General features: G+C 36.3%; 1 protein-coding gene and 1 non-coding gene across 2 annotated transcripts in view; both read right to left on the reverse strand.

The window, feature by feature from the left end:
• UCHL3 (ubiquitin C-terminal hydrolase L3) overlaps positions 1 to 15,733 on the reverse strand; it is a 66,132-nt gene that overhangs the window by 21,129 nt on the left and 29,270 nt on the right. The window lies entirely within an intron of this gene.
• Positions 12,462 to 12,564, reverse strand: LOC128567059 (U6 spliceosomal RNA). The gene has a single exon (XR_008374733.1). It is a non-coding gene; the product is annotated as a U6 spliceosomal RNA (small nuclear RNA).

Here is a 15,733-nt window from a genome sequence, read left to right on the forward strand (position 1 = left end):
TTGTTTAGAGCCCACGCCTCAGAGAAAGTCTCTCTTCATGATATTACTTATGCCCACACTTCTGACTTTTGTGTATTGGTGCTTGATAGTCTAATGGTAGGGAGGCATTTTTGTTATTCTGTTCAGCCCCTCTCACTGATAGGTCCTTTGACCCTGGATATCCAGGACAAGGCTTTCTCTAGTGGGAGGAGATCTCATAGGAGTTTCCTGCCCCTCTCCCAAAGGGGTGATTTTTATCTATGCCTTTCCCCTAGGGAGGGTTTTCTATCCAAGGATCTTTAGTCTTTGTTCTATAGGGGAGAAGAATCCAGGCTTGGTACCTTTCCCACAGGGATACCTGCTCTCGGCCTGCACTTAAGGATTCTCTCCCATGTTGTCCCTAATCCATCTCATAAGCATCCCATGAATTCTGTGGAGATTGAACATGAGCTCTCTTCTTCCTTCAGGGCTGCTAACAGAAATTTTGTAGTCTCGGGTTAGTCTACACTTGGCCTTTAGCAGTTTGTTAAAACTTTTATGTATTTTGCTTTTTACAAAAAGGGATCAGACTCTTCATAGTGCTTTTTTCATTACCCATAAATATTACGCCTCTATCCATCTCAATAAGTATATCTCTACATCAATTTTCATGGCAACTTATTTCTCCTTAAATAGATGTACTATTAATAAATAACTGTACCCTAAGATTGTTTATAGTTTTTCATCAATTATAAACTATGCTCATCAGTCTATAGTAAAGGTACCTTACCTAACATCAAGTGGTTACTACTGTGTACAAGGTGTTCTAAACTAGGAGTGTCCAACCTGCAGCCCATGGGCTGCATGCTGATTTTGTGAGGACATTTTTTTGCTTATCTGTGGGGTTGGCTATCACAAAGAGTATGCATAGATCTTTTTTTTTTCTAATTAGCTTCCTTGGGTTTGTGTATTGGGTTGCCTAAGACAATTCAATCCTCCAACATACAGCAGAGAAAAAATGGCTCAACACCCATGTAAACTATAGCTCCTCACAATAATCCTATAAGGTACAAATTATGATCACTCCTATTTTAAAGATGAAGCATACTTTTTGCTTAAACATTATCAGATTATCTATAGATGATTATATCCTTCTTTTTAATCATGTTTTCCAATATAAAGTTACATAGCAGAGAAAGAAATAAGACAGAATGAAGGGTTCAAAATTATAGCTTGTCAAATGAGTTCCATACATTAAGTTTCATGTGAGTGTGTGTGTGTGTGTCTTCTTCACACTAAACCCACACAATTCACACAGTCCCCATCCACTTGAACAGTTTCTGAAGATAATTCATAATATAGACATAGCACTCTATGTCATACATACACTAGAACCTCTGTATAAGTTGATCACCCAAAAGACTGTAACAAACTGGTCAACACACAGAGGTGGTCTGGAACTAGGCCTACTGTACTGACATATCCACGAGGCACCTGTCTAGTCTGTGAAACTTAGGTAAACTTAAGGAGGATGTCAATGTAGGGAGACGGTCAACTATGGAGGTTCTCACTGTATTTTCAATTTCAAAGAATGTTCATTATTCAGAACAAGACTTTCAAGTAATATCATTCAAACAGATGGAAAAACATTGAAACAAGGCATTCTGTTAATGATCTTTAAATTCCTAGGGTTTCCTCCTAGACTTACAAAGATTAAAAAGACATATACCAACTTTTAAATCTTTATAATTTTAGCTGTCAGTGCAATTGCTTAAGTAACCTAATTTAAGCTAGCCCTGCCTTCAAATATGAAAATTTAAATGGTGAAATAAATTTTGAGCTATAAGCTGACTTTTTACATTGTCTACCATACTAACTGGAAAAGAATAAATATCTACATTTTATTTTTGAGTCTTTCAGAGTCTTAATAGTGAGCTCACTTTTTAGAAAATCTGAATAAATAATTCACTTCCTCAGTTTTTTGGTTCTAGTGAGAATCCAAAATCACTAAGTTATCTATTCATTACAACTATTAATAACATCAATGTCTGCCAGAACGTTAACAGTGAACCTGGTCTCCTCACCCACTGCTGACTGTGTGGGTATTACAGTGATACAATTTCACTTCACAGTCACCACTTTACATGCAATATAAACTTCTTCATTTATAATTCTGAGAAACCTAGAATAGGCTTTTCAGAAACCCCAACATTTTTAAAAAGCAGATTAAATATTTCACACTTTAGAAAGAACACTAAGAAATTTAATAAGTGATTGTTCATGAAGTAATTAAAAAAATTATTATTTTTTTATGCATTCTCTCTTAAATCCTCTCAGTTTTATACCAACACACACACAGAATGAGCTATGTGGACAGAGCCCATAAGCATGACTGTGTGGTTTCTCTTTTCTTATTTTTTATTTTTTGCAGTTTTGGCCGGGACGGGTTTGAACCCACCACTCCCAGTATACGGGGCCGGCGCCCTACTCCTTGAGCCAGAGGCGCTGCCCCGTTTATTTCTTAAATATTCAGAAGCATAAGGACTTAGTTGATTTGCCCACAACCACATAACCAGTGACTGGGAAAGCCAGAGGCAGATTCATGACTCTTGGCTCCAGTTTCAGTGTTTTCCATTATACAAAGTCACCCGTTCATCAAATGTCAAGTAATTTAACTGATTCACAGAGATATATCTATTCTTATTTCTGTGTGCATTCCCTGAACAGAACTGAAATCTGTCTTGTAGGTTACAAACTTATTAACTAGTTCAAGAAATTTAAAAAGGAGGAGAGCAAGATGGCGGCGGAGTAACAGCTTCCTTGGATCTAGGCACAGTGAGTCTGGGGAGATATGACTCCAGGCATCTCTGGCTGGTGGGATCTGCCTATCATCACCCCTGTGAGGATACAGGGAGTCAGCGAGAGACTTCTGGACCCCAAGAGGAGGACTAAAATAGTGGAAAAACGGCAAGTGGTCGCGTGTGTTCAATAGGTCTAAACCCGCCCGCAACTGTAAGTTCAGTAGCAGTGAGACTGCAAACCGGAAAGGCCTTATCTGTGAACTGTTTTGGTGTCTTTGGACTTGGCACTCAGTTGAACTGCCTTGGGGAGAGCCTGAGCGGGAATGCGGAGAACTCTGGCCGTTGTCTAGGGCCCCAGTCTGAGCCGCTGAGCCAGACGGAGTTAATAGTGTTTGGCTGTGGGCCACAGGGAGCCATTGTGAGCGACCTGCCCCAGCAAGCTCCGCCTCAGGGTCGCAGAGCTAGAATCAGGTGGGAGCTGGTAACCCAGCAACTGAGTAGCCTAAGGGTGGGGTCTGAGCCGCCTTGCAGCCCTAACCCTCAGAGGCAGAGTGAGACCGGCTTTGGCACACTGCGTAAGTGGATAGCCACTTCAACAGTGATTCCAGCGACAAGCACTTCCCTGGGAAAGCTTCTGCTCAGCAAGTTTACAAGTTCAATGTGCCTTATAAGTGGGCTGAAGAGAGATTTAGGGTGTCTACCTGCTGGAGATTGAGAAATCAGCAGCCTCCAGTTGTATCAGAACTGTGATTAACATCGCATACCCCAGAAGACCACATGTTGCCCAGACAATATTCAACAACATATACATACTGCTTTGTTTTTGGTTGTGTTTTGTTTTTTCTGTTTTTTTGTTTTTGTTTTTTTGGTTTGGTTGTTTTATGGTTTATTTTGATGTTGTTGATGTTGTTTTGTTTTTTAATTTCAACCTTTTCCATACAGATCTTTTTTCTTTCTCAATATTTCTAGTTTAATTATAATTTCCCATTGCTGCCTTTTTTAATAACTACAACTTCATTTTTGCTAGTGTTTCTACTGCAATTATTTGGTTTTTCACCCAATTTTATCCCATAAAGATTTCTGTTTGCTTGTTTTCGTTTGATTTATAACATTTTTGTCTTTCCTCTCTACTTGGTGGAGGTGGGGTACTGTGTCTGATCAGGTTAGCAAAGAGCTGCTGACCTCAAGGGACCCACCCAACTGGGCACCCCCAGAAGGTGGTTTTTTTAAGGTTGTGTCAAAGTACCTACTGTACACCTATATTGCTCTGTCTCCCTCTTTCTGTGCCTCTCTTCTTTTTGTCAATATTCCTTTTACCCACCCCCTCTCCTTTCTCTATTTTTTTTTTTCTTTTCACTCAGTCCTCCTTTCTTTCATCCCTTTCTTGCTCTTCAACCTTCTCACCCTTCTGGTCCTGTACCAAAAGGACTCATCTAACCCTTAGTCCACAGGCACGAGAACTTAAAGAGCAAGAGGAAGTGAAAGGAAAATTAGGGTAAGGAAACAGATAAAAGTAATCACTCATGAGGAAGAATCAGCAGAAAACTCCAGGCAACACGAAGAACCACTCCAGAACAACCCCGCCAAGGGACCATGACGTAGCTACTGCAGAGGATTCCACCTATAAAGAAATGTTAGGAATGACGGAAAGGGAATTTAGAATACACATGATGAAAACAATGAAAGAAATGATGGAAACAATGAAGGAAACTGCTAATAAAGTGGAAAATAACCAAAAGGAAATCCAAAAACAGAACCAAATAAGAGATGAACGATATGAAGAATATAAAAAGGATATAGCAGAGCTGAAGGAACTGAAACAGTCAATTAGGGAACTTAAAGATGCAATGGAAAGTATCAGCAACAGGTTAGACCATGCAGAAGAAAGAATTTCACAGGTAGAGGACAAAGTTCTTGAGATAACTCAGATAGTAAAAGAGGCAGAAAAGAAGAGAGAGAAAGCAGAATGTTCACTGTCAGAATTATGGGACTTTATGAAGCGTTCCAACATACGAGTTATAGGAATTCCAGAAGGGGAAGAAGAATGCCCCAGAGGAATGGAAGCCATACTAGAGAATATTACAAAAGAAAATTTCCCAAATATCACCAAAGATTATGACACACTGCTTTCAGAGGGATATTGGACCCCAGGTCGCCTCAACTCTAACCGAGCTTCTCCAAAACTACAGGGGCAAATCCATCAGAGTGACCGCAGATTTCTCTAATGAAACTTTCCAAGCAAGAAGAAAATGGTCATCTACCTTTAATCTACTTAAACAAAACAATTTCCAGACCAGAATTCTGTACCCTGCTAAGCTAAGCTTAAAAATTGACGGAGAAATCAAATCATTTACGGATATACAAACATTGAGGAAATTCGCCACAACAAAACCAGCTCTACAAGAAATACTTCAACCTGTTCTGCACACTGACCACCACAATGGATCAGCAGCAAAGTAAGAACTCAGAAATTAAAGGACAGAACCTAACCTCCACACTGATGCAAAAGATAAAACTAAGCAATGGACTCTCACAAAATAAGATGAATAGAATACTACCACACTTATCAATTATCTCAATAAATGTTAATGGCTTGAATTCTCCACTGAAGAGACATAGATTGGCTGACTGGATTAAAAAACACAAGCCATCCATTTGCTGTCTGCAAGAAAAACACCTGGATTCAAAAGACAAATTAAAGCTCTGAGTAAAGGGTTGGAAGACAATTTTTCAGGCAAATGGAATTCAGAAGAAAAGAGGAGTTGCAATCTTATTTTCAGATTCATGTGGATTTAAAGCAACTAAAGTCAAAAAAGACAAAGATGGTCACTTTATATTGGTCAAGGGAAAAATACAACAAGAAGATGTTTCAATTCTAAATATTTATGCACCCAATTTAAATGCTCCCAGATTCTTGAAACAGACCTTACTCAGTCTGAGCAATATGATATCTGATAATACCATAATGACAGGGGACTTTAACACTCCTCTTACAGAGCTGGACAGATCCTCTAAACAGAAATTAAACAAAGATATAAGACATTTAAATGAGACCCTAGAACAACTGTGCTTGATAGACGCATATAGAACACTCCACCCCAAAGATAAAGAATATACATTCTTCTCATCACCCCATGGAACATTCTCCAAAATTGATCATATCCTGGGACACAAAACAAATATCAACAGAATCAAAAGAATTGAAATTTTACCTTGTATCTTCTCAGACCATAAGGCACTAAAGGTGGAACTCAACTCTAACAAAAACGCTCAACCCCACGCAAAGTCATGGAAATTAAACAATCTTCTGTTGAATAATAGATGGGTGAGGAAGAAATAAAACAGGAAATCATTAACTTCCTTGAGCATAACAACAATGAAGACACAAGCTACCAAAACCTGTGGGGTACTGCAAAAGCAGTTTTGAGAGGAAAATTCATCGCTTTAGATGCCTACATTCGAAAAACAGAAAGAGAGCGCATCAATAATATCACTAGCCATCTTATGGAATTGGAAAAAGAAGAACAATCTAAGCCTAAACTCAGTAGAAGAAAAGAAATATCCAAAATCAAATCAGAGATCAATAAAATTGAAAACAAAAGAATCATTCAGAAAATTAATGAAACAAGGAGTTGGTTTTTTGAAAAAATAAAATAAAATAGATAAACCATTGGCCAGACTAACGAGAAATAGAAAAGTAAAATCTCTAGTAACCTCAATCAGAAATGATAAAGGGGAGGGCGGTGCCTGTGGCTCAGGGAGTAAGGCGCCGGCCACATATGCCGAGGGTGGTGGGTTCAAACCCAGCCCCGGCCAAACTGCAACAAAAAAATAGCCGAGCGTTGTGGCAGGCGCCTGTAGTCCCAGCTGCTCGGGAGGCTGAGGCAAGAGAATCGCATAAGCCCAAGAGTTAGAGGTTGCTGTGAGCCGCGTGACGCCACGGCACTGTACCGAGGGTGGTACAGTGAGACTCTGCCTCTGCAAAAAAAAAAAAAAAAAAAGAAATGATAAAGGGGAAATAACTGATTCCCACAGAGATACAACAGATCATCTCTGAATACTACCAGAAACTCTATGCCCAGAAATCTGACAATGTGAAGGAAATGGATCAATATTTGGAATCACACCCTCTTCCTAGACTGAGCCAGGAAGAAATAGAGCTCCTGAACAGACCAATTTCAAGCACTGAGATCAAAGAAACAATAAAAAAATCTTCCAACCAAAAAATGCCCTGGTCCAGATGGCTTCACACCAGAATTCTATCAAACCTTCAAGGAAGAGCTTATTCCTGTACTGCAGAAATTATTCCAAAAAATTGAGGAAGAAAGAATCCTCCCTAACACATTCTATGAAGCAAACATCAACCTGATACCAAAACCAGGAAAAGACACAAATAAAAAGGAGAATTTCAGACCAATCTCACACATGAATATCGATGCAAAAATTCTCAACAAAATCCTAGCCAATAGATTACAGCTTATCATCAAAAAAGTTACTCATCATGATCAAGTAGGCTTCATCCCAGGGATGCAAGGCTGGTTTAACATACGCAAGTCTATAAACGTTATCCACCATATTAACAGAGGCAAAAGTAAAGATCACATGATCCTCTCAATGGATGCAGAAAAAGCATTTGATAAAATCCTGCATCCTTTTCTAATTAGAACACTGAAGAGTATAGGCATAGGTGGCACATTTCTAAAACTGACTGAAGCTATCTATGACAAACCCACAGCTAATATTTTACTGAATGGAGTAAAACTGAAAGCTTTTCCTCTTAGAACTGGAACCAGACAAGGTTGTCCTCTGTCACCTTTACTACTCAACATAGTGCTGGAAGTTCTAGCCAATACAATTAGGCAAGACAAGGAAATAAAGCGAATCCAAATGGGAGCAGAGGAGGTCAAACTCTCCCTCTTTGCTGACGTCATGATCTTATACTTAGAGAACCCCAAAGACTCAACCACAAGACTCCTAGAAGTCATCAAAAAATACAGTAATGTTTCAGGATATAAAATCAATGTACACCAATAACAGTCAAGATAAGAAGCTAATTAAGGACACAACTCCCTTCACCACAGTTTCAAAGAAAATGAAATATCTAGGAATATATCTAACAAAGGAGGTGAAGGACCTCTATAAAGAAAATTATGAAATCCTCAGGAAGGAAATAGCAGAGGATATTAACAAATGGAAGAACATACCATGCTCATGGATGGGAAGAATCAACATTGTTAAAATGTCTATACTTCCCAAAGCAATCTACCTATTCAATGCCATTCCTATCAAAATACCAACATCGTACTTTCAAGATTTGGAGAAAATGATTCTGCGTTTTGTATGGAACTGGAAAAAACCCCATATAGCTAAGGCAGTTCTTAGTAATAAAAATAAAGCTGGGGGCATCAGCATACCAGATTTTAGTCTGTACTACAAAGCCATAGTGCTCAAGACAGCATGGTACTGGCACAAAAACAGAGACATAGACACTTGGAATCGAATTGAAAACCAAGAAATGAAACTAACATCTTACAACCACCTAATCTTCGATAAACCAAACAAGAACATACCTTGGGAGAAAGACTCCCTATTCAATAAATGGTGTTGGGAGAACTGGATGTCTACATGTAAAAGACTGAAACTGGACCCACACCTTTCCCCACTCACAAAAATTGATTCAAGATGGATAAAGGACTTAAATTTAAGGCATGAAACAATAAAAATCCTCCAAGAAAGCATAGGAAAAACACTGGAAGATATGGGCCTGGGGAAAGACTTCATGAAGAAGACTGCCATGGCAATTGCAACGACAAAAATAAACAAACGGGATTTCATTAAACTGAAAAGCTTCTGTACAGCTAAGGAGACAATAACCAAAGCAAAGAGACAACCTACACAATGGGAAAGGATATTTGCATATTTTCAATCAGACAAAAGCTTGATAACTAGGCTCTATAGAGAACTCAAATTAATCCACATGAAAAAAGCCAACAATCCCGTATATCAATGGGCAAGAGACATGAATAGAACCTTCTCTAAAGATGACAGACGAATGGCTAACAAACACATGAAAAAATGTTCATCATCTCTTTATATTAGAGAAATGCAAATCAAAACAACCCTGAGATATCATCTAACCCCAGTGAGAATGGCCCACATCACAAAATCTCAAAACTGCAGATGCTGGCGTGGATGTGGAGAGAAGGGAACACTTTTACACTGCTGGTGGGACTGCAAACTAGTACAACCTTTCTGGAAGGAAGTATGGAGAAACCTCAAAGCACTCAAGCTAGACCTCCCATTTGATCCTGCAATCCCATTACTGGGCATCTACCCAGAAGGAAAAAAATCCTTTTATCATAAGGACACTTGTACTAGACTGTTTATTGCAGCTCAATTTACAATCGCCAAAATGTGGAAACAGCCTAAATGCCACCAACCCAGGAATGGATTAACAAGCTGTGGTATATGTATACCATGGAATACTATTCAGCTATTAAAAAGAATGGAGACTTTACATCTTTTGTATTAACCTGGATGGAAGTGGAAGACATTATTCTTAGTAAAGCATCACAAGAATGGAGAAGCATGAACCCTATGTACTCAATTTTGATATAAGGACAATTAATGACAATTAAGGTTATGGGGGGGAGGAAAAGCAGAAAGAGGGACAGAGGGAGGGGGTGGGGCCTTGGTGTGTGTCACACTTTATGGGGGCAAGACATGATTGCAAGAGGGACTTTACCTAACAAATGCAATCAGTGTAACCTGGCTTATTGTACCCTCAATGAATCCCCAACAATAAAAAAAAAAAAAAAGAATAAAAAAAAATTACTTTTCCTTCACAGTTAATATTTATGTACTTTTTATATGAAAAAATAAATTACTTTTTAAAATGTTTAATAAAAACTTAAGTATCACAAGTGTTGTAAAGACTAAAAAGAAATGATCTAGACTTTTTTTTAAAAGGAAGCAGAAGGTCTGCCTAAAAATACAGTAGAACCTCCACAGTTGACCACATCCTTACATTGACCATCTCCTTAAGTTGACCTAATTTTCACAGACTGGATATGTACTAAATGTACACTATCAGTATCGCAGACCAAGTTACTTATATTGACCACCTCCAGTGTTAACCACTTTGTTACAGTCCCTTGGGTGGTTATACTACCCTTCCCTATTAAGAGATCAAGTGTTTATAGCCCAGGAGCAGTGGCTCACGCCTATAATCCTAGCACTCTGGCAGGCTGAGACAAGGATTGCTTAAGCTCACAAGTTCAAAACCAGCCTAAGTCACAGCGAGACCCCATCTCTAAAAACAGCCAGGTGTTGCAGTCCCAGGTACTCAGGAGACTGAGGCAAGAGAATTGCTTGAGCCCAAGAGTTTGAGATTGCTGTGAGCTCTGACACTATGGCACTTTACTTTGGGTGACAAAATGAGACTCTTGCCTCAAAAAAAAAAAAGAAATCAAGTGTTTGATAGGTTATCATAAGTGCTTAAATCTACATTATTCTAAAATGCTAAAATAAAGCATGAAGATTTAGGTTTACACCCAAAGCATTTTCTCATTTAAACTGACATCAAAGAAAAATACCTCTATAACAATGTAATTTTCTGAACATGTAGGGATCATTAGTTGGGAGATACTTAAGATAATTACTGTTTTACCGACTGCAACTAACATAATTACCAAGAAACTATAGTTGGCTTATAGGTAAGATTTCATGTTTAATAGAAGAAAAAAAACTGACTATTGTAAAACTGACTTAGATGTAAGGGCAATAAAGAGCAAAGTGTTCAGTACAACTCTGAATGGTCACTTGTAGTTGATTTTTTATTTACATTAAATTATTACATTAAATTATTAATTATTATAATTAATAATGTATTAATTATACATTATGTATAATGTATTATTAATACATTAATTAATAATATATTATTAATTAAATTATTACCTTGCTTTTAGGACAAAAATAAAATTTACAAAAATTTTATAATGTATTTTTTAAAGTTATTATGTGTACCTACCACTTGCATACCTTTAATGGGCACATGTGATGTTTTGATATAGGCGTACAAGGTGAATTAATCAAATCAGGGTGTTTGGGCTATCTACAGCCTCAGGCATTTATCATTTCTTTGTGTTAGGAACATCCCAATTGCAGTCTTTCAATTATTTGAAAGTATACCCTAACTTACTCTTGATTATAGTCACTTTGTTGTGCTATCAAATATTGCTTATTTTTTGTACCAATTAACCATCCCCCTTTTATCCCCACAATCACTACCTTTCCCAGCCTTATTCTACTTTCTGTCTCCATGAGATCAACTAATTTTAATATTTAGCTCCCATACCACTTCTCAGCCTTGTGGCTAAGATCAAGTGTAATATTCAGCTCCCACGTTAAGAGTGAGATGAGACTATATGAAATCTGTCTTTCTATGCTTAGATTATTTCACTTATGTCTTCCAGTTCCACACACATTGTTGTAAAAGACAAGACTTCATTTTTTTTGTGGCTATTTAATATTCTGTTGTGTGTATGTACCACAATTTATCCATTCATCCATTGATGAACACTTAGGTTGATTCTAAATCTTGGCTATTGTGAATAGTACTGCAATAAATATGGGGGTGCAGATATTTTTTGGGTGTATTAATCTCCTTTCCTTTGGATATATACCAAGCAGTGGAACTGTTGGGTCATTTGGTAATTTGCTTTTTAGATGTTTGAAGAACCTCCATACTGTTCTCCACAGTTGTTGCACTAATTTACATTCCCACCCAACAGTGTACAAGGGTTCTGCTTTCTTCACTTCTTGGCCAACATTTGTTATTGCCGGTTTCACTTTGATGAAAGCTTTTTTAACTGGGGTGAGATGGTATCTCGTTGTAGTTTTGATTCCCTTTTCTCTGATGACTAATGATGTTGAGAATTTTTTCATATCCCTGTTGGCCATTTGTATGTTTTCTTTTGAGAAATGTCTATTCTGATGCTTTGCCCATTTTTGATTGGATTATTTGATCTTTTTCTAATAAGTTATTATTCTCCTCACATATTCTACTTGCTCATTAATCCCTCGTCAGATGGGTAGTTTGGAAATATTTTCTCCCATTCTGTGTGTTGTCTCTTCTTTGTTGTTTGCTTCCTTCGCTATGCAGAAGCATTTTAGCTTCTGTTGTTGGGGTATTATTCATTGCTATTACTGATGTCCTGAAGCATCTCACCAATGTTTTCTTTTAGGAGTTTCATAGCCACACGTCTTAGATTTAAGTCTTTCATCCATTTTGATTTATGTTTGTACATCATTCTTCTGCACATAAATATCCAGTTTTCTCAGCACCATTTATTGAAGAGACTGTCCTTTCCCCATGGTACGTTCTTGGTATCTCTGTGAAAGATAAACTTACTACATATGTACAGATTTATTTCTAGACTCTAGTCTGCTGCATTGGTCTATGTGTCTGTCTTTATGCCAGAACTATGCTGTCTGGGTCACCGCAGCTTATACAGTAAAATTTGAAGTCAGATAATGTGATTCTTTCAGTTTTTTTCTTTTTGCTCAAGTCTTTTGAGGTTCCATATAAATTTTAGGATTTTTTTTTTTTACTTCATTTACTTTTACCTATTTCATAAATGTGACAATAAGAAACTGTAAAGTTTGTAATGAAACTTAGGAAAATTTATTTTCCCACAAAAAAATATGGAACATTTCATGAATCTGCATGTCATCCTTGCACAAGGGCCATACTAATCTTCTCTGTATTATTCCGACTTTAGTCTATGTGCTGCTGAAGCAAGTAGTAGGATTTTTTTTTTAATTTCTGAGAGGAATGTCATTGTTATTTTGATAGGAAGTATACCAAATATTAATTCTTCCAATCCATGAGCACAGAAAATCTTTCCATTTTTTTATGCCCTCTTCAATTTCTTTCATCAATGTTTTATAGTTTTCATTAGAGAGATCGTTTCACTTTTGATTAAATTTATTCGTAGGTATTTTATTTTATTTGTAGCTACTATAAATGGGATTACTTTCTTGGTTTATTTTCCAGATTGTTTACTACTGGCATACAGAGAACTATGTATACTACCAAAGTAGAAATGGAGATAAAATACAACTTTTATTTTTAAAAGAATTTTAGTTTCTTATTACATGACTATTATAAATCATGATTCCTTTTAGCAACCTGTTGATAAAATATATGTTTGGTTATATAGATTTAATAATTATTTCATGACTGTGACATGTCCTTTAAGACTTCAGAAATACCATTAAGCCCAAAAAATGACACATGAAAGGATAAAAAAACGAGGAAATTCTTTAGGGCTGTCAAATGCTATGAAAAAAAAAAGATTATAAAGATATGTGCATGGACGTGTAAAAACATGAGTATGCACATGCATGAAAACATGCAAACATATAAAACTTTTAAGTGTTTAAAATCAAAATTATAAATTCATTCTAAATGGATTTTGTAGGTTTTGAGTAAAGTTCAGTATAATACATTGGATTATAGTAAATCTGAAGTTCAAATTTAAAATAAGAAAGTAAAACCAAATTCATGCAAAAGATGCAAACTTTCCTACACAGTATCCATGTTCAGTTGGCAAAGAAGTCAAAGTTAAATATGGGCTAGATATCAAAATACACAAAATACTACGACCTTGTTGTCCATGGAAAATCTGGATAATGGCAAGTTTCTTCATTTTGCTCACCTAATAAATCAAGATGCCCACAGAAACTTCAAGATATTCTTAAGAGACTTTTTTCCCTACTGGTTTAACAATTAGGTGGAATTCTCTATGTTAGAAATCTCTACTAATATAATGATTTACATTTTTTTTGCCTTAAGAGCACAAGACTACTCACTAGCTCTATAACCTTGAACATGATAGTGACTTCTTAGTTTTCCCATCTAACAAGATCTACAATGACCTGTATCTAAACATGTTACATTAAACTCAAGCTTACCACAGCTAAGCTCTTCAAACTAATTTCCAGAAATTCTTTTCTTTACAATTTGAGAGTAAATACAAATAAAGTTTTTATTCATTGCAATAAAAAGAATTCTTAAATACTAACATTACCATCTGTTCTGTAAAGTTGTGACTTAAAACAAAACTAACAGAAAACCTCACCATCCCCAAATACAACCTTAACTCTGTTTTTATTGCTAAAGGTATTTTTAGACAGAGAAGTTACACCTAGTCAGATATGGAAGGGTAAACTGATGAGTTTGGTCAAAAATTTGTCCTCTAAAATGAGTAATAGTTTAATATCTCTATTTCTAAAGCCCTAAAAATAAAAAAGAAGAAAGGTGACAGAGGAAAGAGAGGGAAAGGGAAGGGGGGCAGAGAAAGAAGGGAAAGAAAAGAAGAACATAGGGAGAGACAGGAAGGGGAAGGTTAAGGCCTGTTTCAGGACATGATAGACAGAAGAGACAAAAATATGTAAGGAGCTAGGGAGTCCCAGAGAATTCCTCAGTTTTAAGAATGGAATAAAACAAAGTGGTCCCAAAAAAGGTTTATTTTCAGTCATGTTGGAATAAAGACAGTGGGGTATGGAAGACAAAGGGAAAAAAAAGAAAAATAAAAAATACAGTTTTAGACTTCTTGACAAAATTGGACTATACAGCTTAAACTGCATGATACTTTTCATCAGAGTTCCTTGTCTTGACTGTTTCCATCTTACTCTTCCAAGATAGTCGGGAACTTAAATTTTTTATTATACAAAAACTAAGTTTCTTCCTAATAGCTTCAGTTTCTATTGAAGTGAAGAAAAGAAGGGGGAAAAAAATCCAAAAGAAGAGAAATAAGCAAGCACCTAAATTTACATGTATATAAATCATTTTTGGCTTATGGGAATGATTTCCGTTAGTTCCTTTTAATCCCAGCACAATATATATAACCAAAAACCATACATCAGAGTAAAATGAAGCCATGTAACTATACTTATGCATCTATCAAAGATGAAACTTTAAACTATTTACCTCCTTGACTATCTGTACAGGCTCAGTCAAAAAAGCCAACAAGATTCTAACAGGATTTTCTTAAATTTAAAACACAGACACACATCCACAATGTACATACTCATGATCACATATTTGAAATCAGAAGTAATCCACTGCTGACCCAGTGATCACATAAGCCTTCCTTTATAGGTCAACAACTGCAACCAAAATAGATTACATATTTCACTGTAAATCAATAATTATATTTCACGATTTATAATCACTTCATCTCACTTCATAAACTGTTACTACAGAAAGAGCTTTGAAGTATAAGTAGCAATCAAACATATTACCCTCAATAAATGAGCAAAAATTTGGAAACAGAACTCAATCCCGGTAAGGGCTATTTTTGAAGTTGATGTCACCACTGAAGTAAAAGATGTTTGAAGACACAAACTATGTATTACTCATCTTTATACATAAAATTCCTAGCACAATGTCTAATATAGTAGATGTTCAAATGGGTTATGTGATTCATCAAATGAAAGGTGATGTATCAAATTGTTCTAGTATAGAACAAGAACAATAAAAATGTTCATCCCTTTGACTCATAATTCCATTTACAAGAAACCATCTTAGAGAAAAAGACCTGAACAAATACTTGGATAAACAAGGATATTCAATAAAGTTATATTTGTAACTTGAAAAACAGACAATAATCTCAACATTAAAAGTTAAGGAAATAGAAAGTAAGTTATGGTTCACACATATGATAGTATAGTCATAATGAATTATTTATGAAAAGATTTTGATGAAACAAAAAAACACTGAAGAGAATATGTTAAGAAAAAAGTCCCAGATCAAAACAGCATGGTATTGGCACAAAAACAGAGAAGTAGATATCTGGAATAGAATAGAGAACCAAGAGATGAATCCAGCTACTTACCGCTATTTGATTTTTGACAAGCCAATTAAAAACATTCAGTGGGGAAAAGATTCCCTATTTAACAAATGG

This window comes from Nycticebus coucang, chromosome 15 (genome assembly GCF_027406575.1).
Source record: "Nycticebus coucang isolate mNycCou1 chromosome 15, mNycCou1.pri, whole genome shotgun sequence".
Lineage (NCBI taxonomy): Eukaryota > Metazoa > Chordata > Mammalia > Primates > Lorisidae > Nycticebus > Nycticebus coucang.